This window comes from Melanerpes formicivorus, unplaced genomic scaffold (genome assembly GCF_026170545.1).
Source record: "Melanerpes formicivorus ecotype bairdi unplaced genomic scaffold, bMelFor1.0.p_v2 SCAF_62, whole genome shotgun sequence".
Taxonomy (NCBI): Eukaryota; Metazoa; Chordata; class Aves; order Piciformes; family Picidae; genus Melanerpes; species Melanerpes formicivorus.
In genome coordinates this window covers 1,176,493-1,192,365 of record NW_027142414.1, presented here as the reverse complement: position 1 = coordinate 1,192,365, position 15,873 = coordinate 1,176,493, and positions in this window count along the sequence as shown.

The window sequence follows — 15,873 nt, the reverse complement described above, 5'->3', positions numbered from 1 at the left end:
TCACTTTAAACAAAAATCCAAGCATTGCTAAGCTTCCACAAACCCATCATTAGCTCATTTTGAAGCTCCTGCAGAAATGGAGTTGCTGTCCCCTCATGATTATACAAGGTCATAAGCACATGAGCCTTTTGCACTGGAACTATGCAGATCTGGTCATTTTGGGGGAGAAACTCTCAGCAGTGACAGCTCTGCCTGGCAAGGCTTGACAACTAAACCCCTGCACAACTCCAGCCTCTGCCAGTGGTGGGACAGGTCAGAAATCTGTGTGTGACACCTACCTCCTTTGCTCAGCCCTTCTTGCTCATTTTGTCAGGGTTTCAGTGTTAGTCAGTGTTTCTCTCCCACAATGAGGTTAAGCACCAAGGCAGTGCAGGAGGATAGGGAAGCCAGGCTGATGAGTGCACATTCATCACTACCCAGAACTAATCAGGGGCAAAAAGTACAACAGTCAGGGTTGTGAGAGAAGCCCTGGCAGGAACCACCTCCCCAAAGGTGGCTGGGATCTCAGCACAGGTATGCATAACCTTCTTCGCAGCAGGCCTGACTTAGGCTGATACTGCAAGTACTGAAAGCACTTGGCTCCAGCTGGAGATGATGAGGATTTTGAGGGCATTTGCTTTAAGGAACTCAGTAAACAAATATGGATTGTGTTAACTATCTCCACACATACCGGCCCTTTCCAGCCTCAAGTCCTGTAACAGGCAGTGGGGCTCCCCCATTTGCAGATCAGGTCTCAAGAAATGAAAGGGGATTTGGAGGTGCAAACCTGAGGACAAACATTTTCTTCCAAAACTCCACATTGCTGGTGCCTGAGCAGACAGTGGCTCTATCTACTAGAAAGCATCCCAAAGGATGGCTAGAAAAGGTAGCACTGGGGCCATAGTTAGCAAGAGCATAATTTACACTTTCCTGAGTAAAGCCAATGGTTCATTTATGTCCTATCATCCCAATTATGCCAACAGTCTCAAGAGATACTCTCTATGGAGAGCTCATAAATCTGGCTCCTTCCTACAGCTTATGCCTCCCCTTTTCCCCTGGGATGCCTGTCCTGCTTGTATGAGATGTAGTCCTATTATTTCTATAGGATGTATAGGCAACAGAGCCTATACGTGTAAGTAATCACCTTCTTAACCTCTTATTAACACCTGCTTCCACCGCTGCCTGGGACAACAAGGTCAAGCACCTCACTCTACGTTGCACAGCAATACTTGATGTGTTGTAAAAGAACCTCCAGCATGCATCACCAAGTGCCCCCTGGTGCCCAAGCATTGTGACTTGGTGTGTGACACTTCACAATCCTATCCACTGCCTCCATGATTTTTTGCCCTCTCAGCCAGCCTTCCATTCCCCACCTGAAGGGGTCTCAGACTTCTTATCTCCCCTTGAAAAGCAAGATGCTTCATCACTGGGAAGCCATTTTAATCATCTGTACTGGATAATAAAGAAATGCAATAGACATTACATCTGTCAGAGTAATAGGAAAGGTCAGATTCATACTGTTTAAATGTTCACATTTTAGGATAAACACTTTTTTCCCCCCCCTAAAGGTGAATGCTTTAGAAGTGCTGAACAAAATGACCTCGATCACTTTCACACAAGGAGGGGGGAGGGGAATTACCAAGTAAGAATTTCCACTGTTTAAAAAATGACCCCTCATTTTTGCTCTTAATTGCCTCCAGTACCTGAATGCACAGCTTGGCAATGAAGAGCTGTCACTGTGGGAGTGCAGCAGCCAGAAAAATGAGTGCGAAATGGGAGAAACTGCTTAAACCACTGCACACAGACATGGTAGTCTTTCATTTGAACACTTGCAGAGATGCTCAGCACGTCACTGCAGCATTTTCAGAAGCAGAGATACATTGCTGCATGCAGATACATATGAGCACACCTGTTTCACACCCCTAGATTAGTTTCAAACTTAACTCAAATTTGTAGCAGACACTACTTTCTCAAGACAAGGAAAATATCTCCCACAGGAGCTAAGAACCAGTCAGGTAATGGTAAGACTAGGGGGAATGGAACAAGAATAGAAATGAGTAGATTCAGATGAGATGTTAGGAAGAAATTCTTCCCCGTGAGGGTGGTGAGACACTGGAACAGGTTGCCCAGGCAGGGGGTGGAAGCCTCATCCCTGAAGGTTTTTAAGGCCAGGCTGGACATGGCTATGAGCAACCTGATCTAGTGTGAGGTGTCCCTGCCCATGACAGGGAGGTTGGAACTAGGTGATCCTTGAGGTCCCTTCCAACCCTAGCAGTTCTATGATTCCTGCCTGAAGGTCAGGTCAAGACTACAGAAATGTGCCACATAACCACTTGAGCATATGATTTCTCTACAAACTTATCCACAGCACAATACCTTCCACCACAGAGAGAGGGGATGAGAGAGAGCCTCTGTGCCACAATTACAGTCATATTGCTTGAAAGCGTGCTGAAGAACACTTAGAGGTTATTTCAGCTCAGTAAAATCTATAGAGACAAAACCAACCATATTGATAGGTCCGAGTTTGAACACCCTACGTACAAACTCAGCCTGCAGACAGTCATGCACCAGCCTGATACCAGCCTTTCCTGCTCCATCACTTGGTGTTTGCCTCCTTCAGTACAGGCTCAGCCAAGCTCTGTCCCAGCTTCAGCACAGAATGAGATCAAGCCCCCAACCCCCCAGCATCTCAAACATGCACTGGGCTCTCACATGCCATGTTCTTGCCCTAGCTGAGCAGTAGCAGCCCTTATGACTATATCTCCAGGGATGAGAGAGAGTTCTTCTCAACCTGGCATCCTCAGGGGCAGTTGAGTGCAGCAAGCACAGGAGGAAGGAAGTATCAGGTTCCCTTTATCAGCAGGGCAGAGCTTGACGGGGCGCAGCTGTGTCTCCTAGGGCTATTTGGTCCCTGCCAAGCTCTGAAGGAGGGGGTCTGCTTTGACAGGTTTCCAGTCCTCAGGGACTTCTGCAATTTCACTAAAATAATCCAGGGTAAAATAGATTTAACATAGATTTTATTGGTTTAAATCTTTATTTGATTTCTTATTCCTCTGCTCTCCAAACATCACATCCTCGCTTGTCTCTGAATGCTGTTGTACAAGCATACCCTCTGTGCTTGGGATTTGCTCTGCTCAAAGAGGAGTGGCTACTCAGACCTCAGTGATAGCAGCTTCACCCTTCAAGCTCTGGCTTGTACGAGGCTGCTCTTATCACCCTCATGGAAATAAACTTTGAAGTCTAACTTTGAAATTCACTTCCCATGTCTAGGCTTTACAGCATCACCCAGAGCATTTCTTTACCTTCCAGCATTTGCAGCAAGACAAAGATTGTGGCTTGTGGTTCAAGAGCAAAGACACGATTTCATTAGACTCTAATCTGAGCAGGGGTGCCAAGGAGAAGAGCCACATTTCATACCCCTCAGGTGGGCAGCATGTGCTGCAGCTCACTGTTTTCAAGGAAAAGCCCTTCTGTTTTTTGCAAGGCAAACCCTGCTTATTTTACAGCATATAAACAACAATGCTCATCAGAAAAGCTAAACCAGGAAAAGGTGGGGGGAAAAAAGAAACATGGAAATTTCCAGTGGATGGGCAAGGAGGCCCATTCTGTTCCTCTGAAACTACCCCTGTAAATTGTCATTTTTGAGGTGCTTTGCAGCAAAAGCATCTATAAATCTGAAAGCCAGCTGCTCTCTCCTCCTTTTCCAGCTAATACACACTAAAGCTGGCCCTGCCAGTTATGAACTTACCAGCGCATTGCAGAGGTTTGGATTCAAGACCAGGGAGAGTATTGCTTCACACAGCACAGAAGTAGGGCTCAGATGTGAAGGTAGAACTGGAATTTCAGAGGTGAAGCTTTCCTTTATGTGAGGGATGCAGAGAGATGGCCAGACCTGAAGTGTTGGCACCTGTGAGGATCAATCAGCTATCCACAAGGAGGGTCAAGTCTTTCACATGTAGGCAGAACTATCCCTGCATTTTAGTTCACTTATCACATCCCACACTCAAGTTTCTTGTGAACCCTCTCCAATGCTTGCACAGTGACAAATTGAAGCAGAACTCTGCATTGATACAGTACATCACCCAAGAGCCAGCTTGAAAACACAGGCTTTGTCCCTGGCCAACCTCAGTCTCCTCAGTCTCTCTTTCCACTAAGAGATCAGCCCTTAAATAGATACACACATTTGAATATACATATATACATTTTAATATCTATACATAAATAATATATACATAATAAAAGAAAGATTTATTTGAGAGGATACTGCCAGCCACATACAGGGGAGAACTATAATACTAACAGCAACAGGCCCCTGACAGCAGCCCAAGCAAGCTGGTCACCATCATTGGATGCTCTTCTCTCTGGCAGGGGAAGCCCATGTTCCCAGGATGGAGCAGGGTCAACCCATGGCAGGGAACAGAAGATTGCTTTGAAACACACAGGTAGCAGTTTTCTGCTTGGCCTGGGCCAGGGTCACTTCTCAGTAGCTCTCAGTCAGATCCTCTGCCAGAAGCACTCCCAAAATTCTTTTTGTCTGTTCTGGTGGTGCTTCAGAAGGTGGATCCTGAATGGTGCACCAAGAATTGTATTGGCTTTATCTGCTTGTCTGTGAGGACACGTAACTGCAAATGGTCCTCTGAGTGGAAATCCAGAGCCGGAAGGAATGACAGTGCAGGCAGGCTTGTGACAGCTGCTGGACACCCCTCAGGCACAGCCAGTGACCTGCTCTGGTGCAGCCATGTCAGCTTCTCTGCATCTGGCTTTGTTCCTCCAGACCTGGGCCAAATGCCATTTTTCCAACAGCAGCTTAAAGGATAATTTAAGTGAGTTCAAGCCTCTTGCTTTGAGCTATGTCTTAAATTGATTTGAAAGCATCAAATGAAGCCAGCTTAAAGGCTGCCCTGTGATTGAAATGGGCACAGATTTGTGCAGCTGTGATCTCACCACTGCCCTTGCAGCCTCAGCATTCATCTGAACCTGGATGTGGACTTCACTGATCTGTGACCAGCTCACACAGTGATGAAGTGCAAAATGATATGATGGCTATGGGACAAATCCATCTGTGCATCCTCCTGCAGAGCAGAGGTGAAATGCTGTCAGAAACACATGAATTTTCTTCTGCAGGTTGTACGTGCACCGGAAGCAGAAAACCAGCATGAGGGAGTGAAAGACAGCGTGGATAGATGGACCGAGTTAAAAAGAGAGAGACAGAGAGAGATGAAGATTTGCAGAACAAGACAGAGAGCAATCACCACACTGAGGAAAAGAAAACTCTTGATACTTAATGGGCAAGGAGAAGTAAATGCTCTGCTTCTTTCCATCTCCTTCAGGTTGTTCAATGCACCTGGATTAATAAATAAAGAAATAAACAAAGAGAGAGCAAGCTATGAATAAGCAGTGCATGAGTGTAAGCAACAGCAAAGGAAGAAGAGGAGTGTAAAGCAAGAAGAGCAGTGTTTTTTGCTCACTGGCAGAAAACTGGCCCTGTCATTAAATAACAGAAGTTGTCAGCCTTCTGTGTTGTAAGTAAGTAGGGAATAGGCTAGGCTAGGCTAGGCTAGGCTAGGCTAGGCTAGGCTAGAATAGAATAGAATAGAATAGAATAGAATAGAATAGAATAGAATAGAATAGAATAGAATAGAATAGAATAGAATAGAATAGACCAGGTTGGAAGAGACCTTCAAGATCACCGGGTCAAACCTATCATCCAGCACCACCCAACCAACTAAACTATGCAACCAAGCACCCTGTCAAGTCTCCTCCTGAACACCTCCAGCGATGGTGACTCCACCACCTCCCCGGGCAGCCCATTCCAATGGTCAATCACTCTCTCTGTGTAAAACTTCCTCCTGACCTCCAGCCTGAACCTCCCCTGGTACAGCCTGAGACTATTTCCTCTTGTTCTGGTACTGGCTGCCTGGGAGAAGAGACCAACCTCTGCCTGTCTAGAAGCCCCCTTCAGGTAGTTGTAGAGAGCAAGAAGGTCACCCCTGAGTCTCCTCTTCTCCAGGCTAAGCAACTCCAGCTCCCTCAGCCTCTCCTCACAGGGCTTGTGTTTCAAGCCCCTCATCAACTTTGTTGCCCTTCTCTGGACTCGTTCCAGCAAGTCAACATCCTTCCTAAACTGAGGAGCCCAGAACTGGACACAGGACTCAAGGTGTGGCCTAACCAGTGCAGAGTACAGGGGCAGAATGACCTCCCTGCTCCTGCTGGCCATACTGTTCCTGATGCAGGCCAACATACCATTGGCCCTCCTGGCCACCTGGGCACACTGCAGGCTCATGTTCAGCCTGCCATCAACCAGCACCCCCAGGTCCCTCTCTGCCTGGTCACTCTCCAGCCACTCTGACCCCAGCCTGTAGCACTGCATGGGGGTGTTGTGGCCGATGTGCAGAACCTGGCACTTGTATGTGTGGACTTGTGTGGACACCACTTGCATGTGGATGTGAGGAGGACTGGATGTGAGGAGGAGATTCTTCACCATGAGAGTGGTGAAGCCCTGGAATGGGTTGTCCAGGGAGGTGGTTGAGGCCCCGTCCCTGGGGGTGTTTAAGCCCAGGCTGGATGAGGCTCTGGCCAGCCTGATCTAGTGTGGGGTGTCCCTGCCCATGGCAGGGGGGTTGGAACTAGATGATCCTTGTGGTCCCTTCCAACCCTGATTGATACTATGATTACTATGATACTAAATCTCAGTGAAAGGCCTGAGCCAGTAAAGCTGAGAACAACAAATGAGAATCACAAAAGAAAATATCTGATGGATCTGAAAATTAACACCCAACCTCCTGGCATCTCAGAGGGAGCTGCAAGAAGAGACTGCTCACCAGAGGAGTGATTGTGAGGAAAACCAGGAGTTGCTTGGCTAGGTGTCTGTCGTGACCCAGTTATCCTGTACCAACAACCCTGGTCAGCAGCAGGGGTCATGCTAAGATTCCAATAATTCCCTTGGAGTAAATAAAGGCAAATCGACACCAAATGGCTGATGAAACAGGTTTATTAGATTGGACTGGAGCAGAAAGAAGATGGGAAGGAAAAGGAAAGGGAAAAGCAGAGAGAGATCAACATTGGTTGTGCTGTTGCTTCTACCTTCTGGTCTTCATGGTGGTGATATGAATACAGTATACAGGGAGAGAGAGAGAAAAGATAGAGAAGAAATCAATTTGAATTCAGTGAACAAATGTACTACTGTTCACATAACCCATTTTCCCCACACCCCTGAGTCTCAAAGATCTTCCAATGCAATGCATGATGCTGGGGCCAGTCCATGGAACCAGTCCTTTTGGTTTTGGACCAATTTGGTGGTCTGGTTGGAGATTTCTTTCAACTCAGCTTGGCCTTATCAGTGAAGGTGGTGAGGTGATAGATATATCTATATAGCAGTAACATGCTTGAAAACAGTAACAAATTCTTCTGCAATGTAAACAATATCAGTTGGGGAGGGGCATGCCCTTTTCAAAAGAGGACTTTTCTCCCACCTTTCAAATGTCATTTCAAGACAGGATTCCAGATTTTAAAATCTTGCCTCCTCCCATGAAATGGAGGGCTTAGTCCAAATTGTTTAGCCAGAGGCACTGAATGCAATAGAGAACCTCCCCACTGGATCCTTCTGGCATTCTAGTCTCTGCTGAGACCTGTCATAGAGGTGGCACAAGGAAATTGCAACTTTATAAGTGACACAAAAACCTTATCATTTGCTGGGCAATAAGGACAGGGAGAAGAGTCCTCCAAAACCAGCAATTAAAACAATTTACATTTGCACAGCCAATATTCAAACCATACAAAACTCAGTTGTTGAACAAATGATGAACATAACTATCATTCAGGTTGCACTTTCACAAGGAGTAACACAGTCCTGACTGGCAAAGGCTCATCTCCCTCCCCACAAAGTTTCCATGCATCACAATGTCAGGAGGCTGTTCCTCTCACAGACACACTCAGCACTTCCCTGTCCAGTTCAGGCTAAGCCTCCTGGAAAGAGGAAACAGTTCAGTTACAAGCAAACATTATGTGTATGGTGAGGAAGAAGAGGGAGAACAGAAGGTGGATTGCTTTTACTGCAGGTAAGGCAGGACAAAACTGAGGGTGGAGGAATATGGGAGAGGACTGAGGATGGCAGAAGATCTGACTATTATCTGGGGAGCAGGTAGCACCACATCCATCTAAATCCAAAGTTGCTTTAAGGCATTTGCAACAGAAATTCTTTGTGATGGCATCAGACTTCATTCATCATGAACTGGGGCTCACCCAAATTTCTATGTTAGGCCACCAATCGCTACAGTAAAAATAACAGAATTTGCCATTCGCTTTGGGCTCAGATACATTTCTTTAACTAATATAACTTCGGAACCACTGACCTTGGCATTGACTTCCATGGGCTGAGCTGAGGCAGACTGTGCACATTCATCCAGGTACCCACTGAGGTTTGCCCCTAGACTGAGCAGAAGTTAATAAGGGAGCTACAGAGAGCACATCAAGATTTAGAAGGATTTGTGGCTACTTCTGATTTTGCACCTCTGCTGATCTTGTCATTTCTTGACCTCAGCCAATGTGTCATGTTTGCTGTGGATTTATTGATGTCAGGAGTTCACAGCTTTGAGTAAGATTCAGAATATGGTTTATGGATGCCAGGGAGGTCTGAAATGGAGAAAAGGGACAGACACCTATCTTAAAGAAAGCATTTTCCTCTGAAAATCCTGTTCAGTGGCTTTGTCTTCCTAAAATGCTCCAATCTCATTCTATTTCTGTTGTCCCTCAAACTGTTTTTTCATCATTTGCAAACCATTTTTCCAGCACTTATACCATTTCCAGCTACACTGTGCTTGAGGTGCAATGTCCTACTACCCCTTCATCTGCTGAAGCATGAACTCACCTACTTGAGGCATCAGAAGCCCTTTCTAGGGACTTGAAATTTTAGAAATTACAAGAACAGACTTCCCCCGTGTTTTGTGTCCCCTTGATGTGAAAATAACAGGGAGCAGAAGCAAAAGGTGAAATGTTGATGTCCATAATGACTGAAGTGAAGCAGAGGGGCTCTGTTGCCCAAAACTGTCTCCTACTGCTTTTCTCCCAAGGAAAGGTGGCCCCCAGTGATGTGATAACCTCCTACCTCATTTCAGTGACACTCCAGTGTCTGATTCCTCATCAGGCTCCTTTGAACAACTCTGCTGGGTTGCAGCAGGGGTCCAGGCTGCCAGCAGCACAAGGGTGCACCTAGCTAGGAGTCTGAAGCTGAGCCACAGAGATTTAATGCCTTTTATTCTCTGTTGTCAGAAAACAAAAATAATTTACTTACTACATGTTTTCACTGTTAAAAGAAAGGAGCTTGTTAACACTCAAGTAATATTGCTTTAATGGGCTGACAGCATTAAATCGGTGCAGCTCCCTCAGGATGGTCGCAGCTGCTGGATTTGAGGTGTTTATAGCACTGCTTCGCCAGGGGAATGAGCTATAACCACAAAACAGACCCTCTCACCCCTCCTGACAGCACTGGATCAAATTTCAGTCAGACAAACAAAAAGATCATCCAAAAATCCACCCCTGGCCAAAAGAATAATTAACACTATGTAAGTGAGGTCTAAACTTCTGGCTGTCATGACAGAGACAGATGCATCCAGAGGGTTCTTTTCAGGCCATCTGTAGGAGCATCTCAGTGGGCATTAATAGGCATAGCTAGTATTGACCACTGACACACAAGTACTTCACTGTTGAAGAGACAGCCACAGTGTTCCTCAAGCCTGAACAGATGATATTTGCTCATCTGTCTTCTTGCCACTATTGTCCCTCTCCACAGTTGGTTCATCAAGTTACCTTACAAGAGTTTTCTTTGCGCAGTGTAGCTATTGACAGGGATGTGTAGTTTAAGCAGAGGCAATAAGGACCATAAAAGCAACTTGATTTCTTTGTTTCCTCTGTGTCAAATCTGCAGTGCAGCAAAGCTGGCACATGTGTAGAGGCAGTTCCTAATCCTCTGTGACAGACTGTAACTTAAGAAGTTGGGTTATGTGTCTCTGATACTGTTCTCCAGCATTTTTTCATGCCACCACTGCCACAATTCACCGACAAATATAGGAAGAAGGGTGGAGAAAGGCCTTTTTGCCTCATCACACCAGCACATCTCGAGCACTGAAGTCTTTGGGGCTAAAACATGCAAAATAGCTTGCATAGTTTACCACCAACATGGTCTGAATATTGTCTGTGCTTGCTTCTACGGACATCCTTACCACCTTCACCATCACTCTCTCTGTATCTCCCATCCTTAAATGAAACAAAGACCCAGCTAGAGGACAGAGTACTTCAAAGATCAATCTGTGTGAAGACTTTCAATTTCTTTCTTGTAAAATGCTCTGTTAACCAACTGACAGTGAAGGGCTTGGGAGCCTTTCTCAAGCAATCTGGAGCAGTGTTGTATGAGGGCCTTTCTCCCTGCTCTTCAAACCCTAAATGCAGATTGGGGATTTGTGTTGGTAGGAATAAATGAGGTCATTTTAGCTGACATTTTTCAGACAGCCAACACATTGGCAGTCTGCTCACTGCCAGATATTTAGAGAGACAGTGAAGTTAAATGCTGCTGACCATACAGCTCAGGCCCACCAAGGCAGGCACTGCCACATGTCCTGGTGATGGGAGACTTGCTAGAAAATTCTGCCTAGCTCTACTCAAAGTATCACAAAAAATATCAATCAATTTTCACCTATAAAATGTAAAGTGTGAAAAACAAACTATGTCGAGAGAACCAAGCTCTCACTACTGCTGCTAAAGTCAGAGAAATCGTCTTGAACTAACTAACTTTGGTTTCACTCCAGCACAGCAACTCCTACAACCCCATCCTTGCCTTCGTGGACTATTTGGGGTGTTTTTTAACAGTGTGCCTAACACAGAGTGCTCCATGGCTTTTGGAGTTCATTGGGCTTTCCAGGCTACACCCTTCATCTTTGTGCTGGATACTCCTCCTGTAAGGACTAGCCCTCTAAGAAAATCATGCTGTTTTTACTGGCATGGATTTCCCAACTTGATTCCAGCACAGCTTGTTTCTTTGCACAGCAGTTACATTTAACTTCTCAGAAAAATAAAGATAATTATTTTTAATGAAATTTTATATATATACACATATATTTAAATCCCCCAACAAACTCACAGGGATTTATAGACAAATAAGGCTGGTGAGGTTACTGACTCCATCATCTCCCACAAGTGAAGCTCAGAGATTTTAAAACAAATGAGTGCTTATTTAGCAAGAGCAAGTTTGTTTAGGTCTGGAGGTCCATTTCTTCTCCAGGGAGCAAGCATTTTTGGAAAGCTACTAAACTGCATTTTTCCAAAAAAAATTAAAAATAATCCTCCTTTGGCTCCTGCATGCTTTTTGTGAAGCATTTGACTAGCAGAGCAAAGCACGGTGCTAAGACATAGTGCGAGGAGCAAAGGGGAGGCAACGTGTGCCAAGGTCACCTTCTCAGCGGTAGCAACGGCAAGCCTCACAGCAGTGATATAAAATCTCCCTCTGACACGAGGTACCACTTGCAGCTACTTTTTAAGACCTATAAAAATCCAGAGCAGGCAGACATTAATTAAAGCAGTTCAGAGAGAAGTGCTGCGTGTCAGCCTTGGCAGCGGGTGACTGAAAGGCATGTAGCACATATGGGAGCAGAATGCCCATGGACAGGGCTGGCTAAAATATTTTAGCTTTTATCACCTCCAGGTTTGTCAGTGGGCAGCACAGATGGTTTGCAGCTGGGGAGCCCTTCAGTGCGCTTGTAAGGAAGCAATGTGACCTGTGTCATGAAGCAATGCATACCATTAGGAAGATTTTCTTCATGACTAACCCAAATCTCCTTTGTTGACATTTTAGTCCATAACCTCCTCTCCTAGCTGGACTAGAAAGCAGACCACAAAAATCCTCCTCCTCATCACCACAATATTTTCTTGCTTATCTCCTTGTTCCTCAGTTCTTTGTTTCCCCTAACTCAGATGAACTCAGTTCTTCTGGGCTTTGCCCATAAGCCATTTTCCCAGTGTCCCCTGCAGAGCACAGGACTCACCTTCCAAAGTAGCAGGTATTGAACAAGAGGCAGCAAGGAGGACAAGGACCCATCCAGGCTTCCCTCAGTTCCTTTCCTTCCAAGGTTAGGGCAGGGCAGGGCAGGGCAGGGCAGGGCAGGCTGAGAGACATTTGAGGTTACTGCCCAGTTGCAAACCTGTAATCTCTCTTCCTCGTTCACTACTGCAGCCTGTCGTGAGAACTGGGCTTTTGTAGGAAGCTGTTAACTAGCCACAGCTGGTAGTACAACACATCCAAGTGAAGGATGATGGCTAGCAGGAAGTCTCTGGCTTCAGCTGATGATTGAGTGAAATAAAGAAAACCTATTGTCTTCTTTAGGTCTCATGTCTATCTACCTGTATTTACCCCACCACCCGATTTCTTTGTCCCAAGTTGCAGCAGAGCTTCCACACCGCTGGTAGCAAGAGCACCCTGCAATATTTCAATACACACTGGAAACCTTGAAAGAAGTGGAGCAAAACTGGGGGCATGGAGCTAATGGAGCTGGTGGACAGCAGCATTAGGAGTCCCAGTGTCCATTTACAAGGTAGGGGGGGGTGGAAAAGACACTTAGGTATTCTTGAGTGTGTATTGCTCAGCACCACCTATGGCTATCATGCACGGAACACGTGCCTGAGGGTAGTTGTCTCTACTGTAACCTATTTGCCAAGAGACAGGCAGTCTAATCTGGTATCTTCCAGGGCTCTGTAAGGATTTCTAAAGTTCCAATCTTACTGCTTGAACTGACTCTTCTAGTGTGGGGGAAGTATCTGCAAAACAGAGCCAGCCTTTGAGATGTGCAGCTGAACACCATGTAGAACGGCTACCCATGCATCACAGGAGAACCAAAGCGGGAAGAAGAGGGTGTAACGCTTTTAAAGCATATGGAAAGCATTATCTGAAGAGCAAAAAATCTGACATAAAATTGTATGCACATACTTTTAGCTCAGATTTAGGCTCTCCAAGGCCCTTGAAAGACAATTAGGGATAATAATGCTTTTTTTTTGTTCGTAGTGCATTGAGAGGGGGTCCAACTCTCATTTTCATGTGCCATGTTCATCTGTCGGTCTCTCTGCTTTTATTTACAGCCAAAAGTCCCCAGCAGAGTCAGGGCAGAGAGGAAACAGGGAAGAGCAACTGTTTGGCTTTTTTCAAAGGCCAATCAATTGGAAAGGACTTGCTGTTAATCAATATGAAACAGACAGATCCCCACAGAGCACATTACAATGCCAAAGAGCTTCTTAGAGCCGCAGGGTTTTTTTTTGCAGAGGGAGTTTAGACAGGCAGTTTTTCTCTTAAGCCTGTATTCCTGACAGCTGCCTAGTACCTTTTTTCCAGACTTGTGACATTTGTGCTGAGAGATATAAATGTCTTCTCTTTTTTGCTCCTTAACAACTCCACAATCTTTTCCATTTTTTAAGCAGAGAAAGATAGAAGCTGTATTTTCTATCATCTGTAACTGAAGCTGGAGTTTTTCCTATACCAGGAAATGGTCGTCTTGTTATCTGAAGATGACATCTCTATTGTACAGTAAAAGCCTTCATCCTCTGTTTATTGTTTTTTTTTGTCAGTTCACTTTGCTCCCCCCATCTCAGAAACCAAACTTATCCAACAGCTTGCAAAGGAAAACAATAACAAAAAAAGATGGTTTTGCTCTGTCTCCTGGCAACTGACACCAATGAGACCCCAGGCAGTATCACACTGGCTAATTCAACATAGAAAGAAGCACCACGATAGTTAAGTGGGAAGAGAGGATGCAGTGCTAACCTTGGTGCAGAAAATCTTTGCCACAGCTGCCTGCCCTTCATGGTGGACTTCAGTGATAGAGGAGTCTGTTTTGAATATGGGAAATTACGTTCCATGCATTTTTGTTTGGCTTTTTGGTTGTTGGGGGTTTTGTTTGTTTGTTTGTTTGTTTTCCCCTTACAAAGCTTAACCATGTTGGCTCTCTTTCATTACCCTCTCTACATGTAAAAGCATCTAACAGAACTCCTTTGATGTGGGGCTAATACAAGAGGGCACATTGTGGCTCCCTTAACTCACAGGAAGAGCAGGATGTGTCTTTGCACTTACATCAGACTGCCTCTCCCCTTCTGCAGAACAATGTACCCCTGAGGGTGGGGAAAAGCCCTTATGCCATTAACACAGCACTACAGAAATGAGAGAAAAAGCTTTTAAATGGCTTCTTATTCCCAAAGAACACCAAGGGGGTGTCAGTTTATGTCAAACTGTTGGAATGAAGAGGGCAGTATAGGTCTGGACTACTGTGGAGACCCAAAGTAAGGCAGAGACCAAGGAGCAGTGATGGGAATTGACCTACTACTGATCTAGGCTGGAGGTGTTTCTAATTGAGTACAGAACACTGCACTTTGACAATGGCTCCTGGGTGAATCCATATTACAGAAGCTCTCTCTGCATAAGCAAAAGGCCCAGTTCTTCAAAGGCACTTAGGCACAAGGCCAAGGCAATGGGGTACTTCTCAAGGCTAACCATACTGTCTTCATTGAAAAAAAAAAAAAAACCACCACCAAAACTGCATTACAGACAGTGAAGACTTTAGATACTCCCTAGGGAACCAGAGCAATAGAAAGGCAGCAGAGATAGCTTCCCATCCCTACCACTAGTGAACACCAAATCAGGGAAAATGCAAGAAGCCCAGGGGGAAATCACAGAATCACCAAGATTGGAAAAGACCTCAAAGATCATCAAGTCCAACTTGTCATCCCAGACCTCATGACTAAACCATGGCACCAAGTGCCACGTCCAATCCCCTCTTGAACACCTCCAGGGATGGTGACTCCACCACCTCCCTGGGCAGCACATTCCAATGGCAAACGACTCTCTAAGGGAAGAACTTTCTCCTCACCTCGAGCCTAAACTTCCCCTGGCACAGCTTGAGACTGTGTCCTCTTGTTCTGGTGCTGATTGCCTGGGAGAAGAGACCAAACCCCTCCTGGCTACAACCACTCTTCAGGTAGTTGTAGAGAGCAAGAAGGTCTCCCCTGAGCCTCCTCTTCTCCAGGCTAAGCAACCCCAGCTCCCTCAGCCTTTCCTTGTAGGGCTTATGCTCGAGGCCTCTCAAGCCTCGTTGCCCTTCTCTGGACACATTCAAGTGTCTCAATGTCCTTCTTAAATCAAACTAAATTAAATGCTGTCTGTCTTCAGTCCTGTCAGTTGTGGACGTGGCAGCTGGGACCTATAAAGACTGTCACAGGAAGGAAAGCAAGGCATGCCAAATGCCAAGTGTGTCAGTAGTGTAATTAACGTGTCATGTGTGGTCTGCTCAGAAATGCAGCACTTAATGCACCTCCAACTGCTGCACTATCAAAAATGCTGCTCATCTGGCAATTCCTGCACCTTGTAATAACACCCAAGTTACTTCACAGTCAAAAAAGGCAAACTAGTGTTTGGGAAGATGGAAGTCAGGGTGTAGCTCATGAGGAAAGGCAAGGTAACCTACAATAGGAGCTGGTGGTACTCCTGCTCCAGAAACATGTACCCGGTCATATTCTTAGAGAATAGAATAGAATAGACCAGACCAGACCAGAAGAGACCTTCGAGATCATCAAGTCCAACCTATCACCCAACATCATCTAATTAACTGAACCATGGCACCAAGCACCCCATCCAGTCTCCTCCTAAACACCTCCAGTGATGGTGACTCCACCACCTCCCTGGGCAGCCCATTCCAATAGCCAATCACTCTCTCTATGAAGAATTTCTCCTAACATTCAGCCCAAACCTCCCCTGGTGCAGCTTGAGACTATGTCCTCTTGTTCTGGTGCTGGTTGCCTGGGAGAAGAGACCAACCCCCACCTGCCTACAACCACCCTTCAGGTAGTTGTAGACAGCAAGGTCTGCCC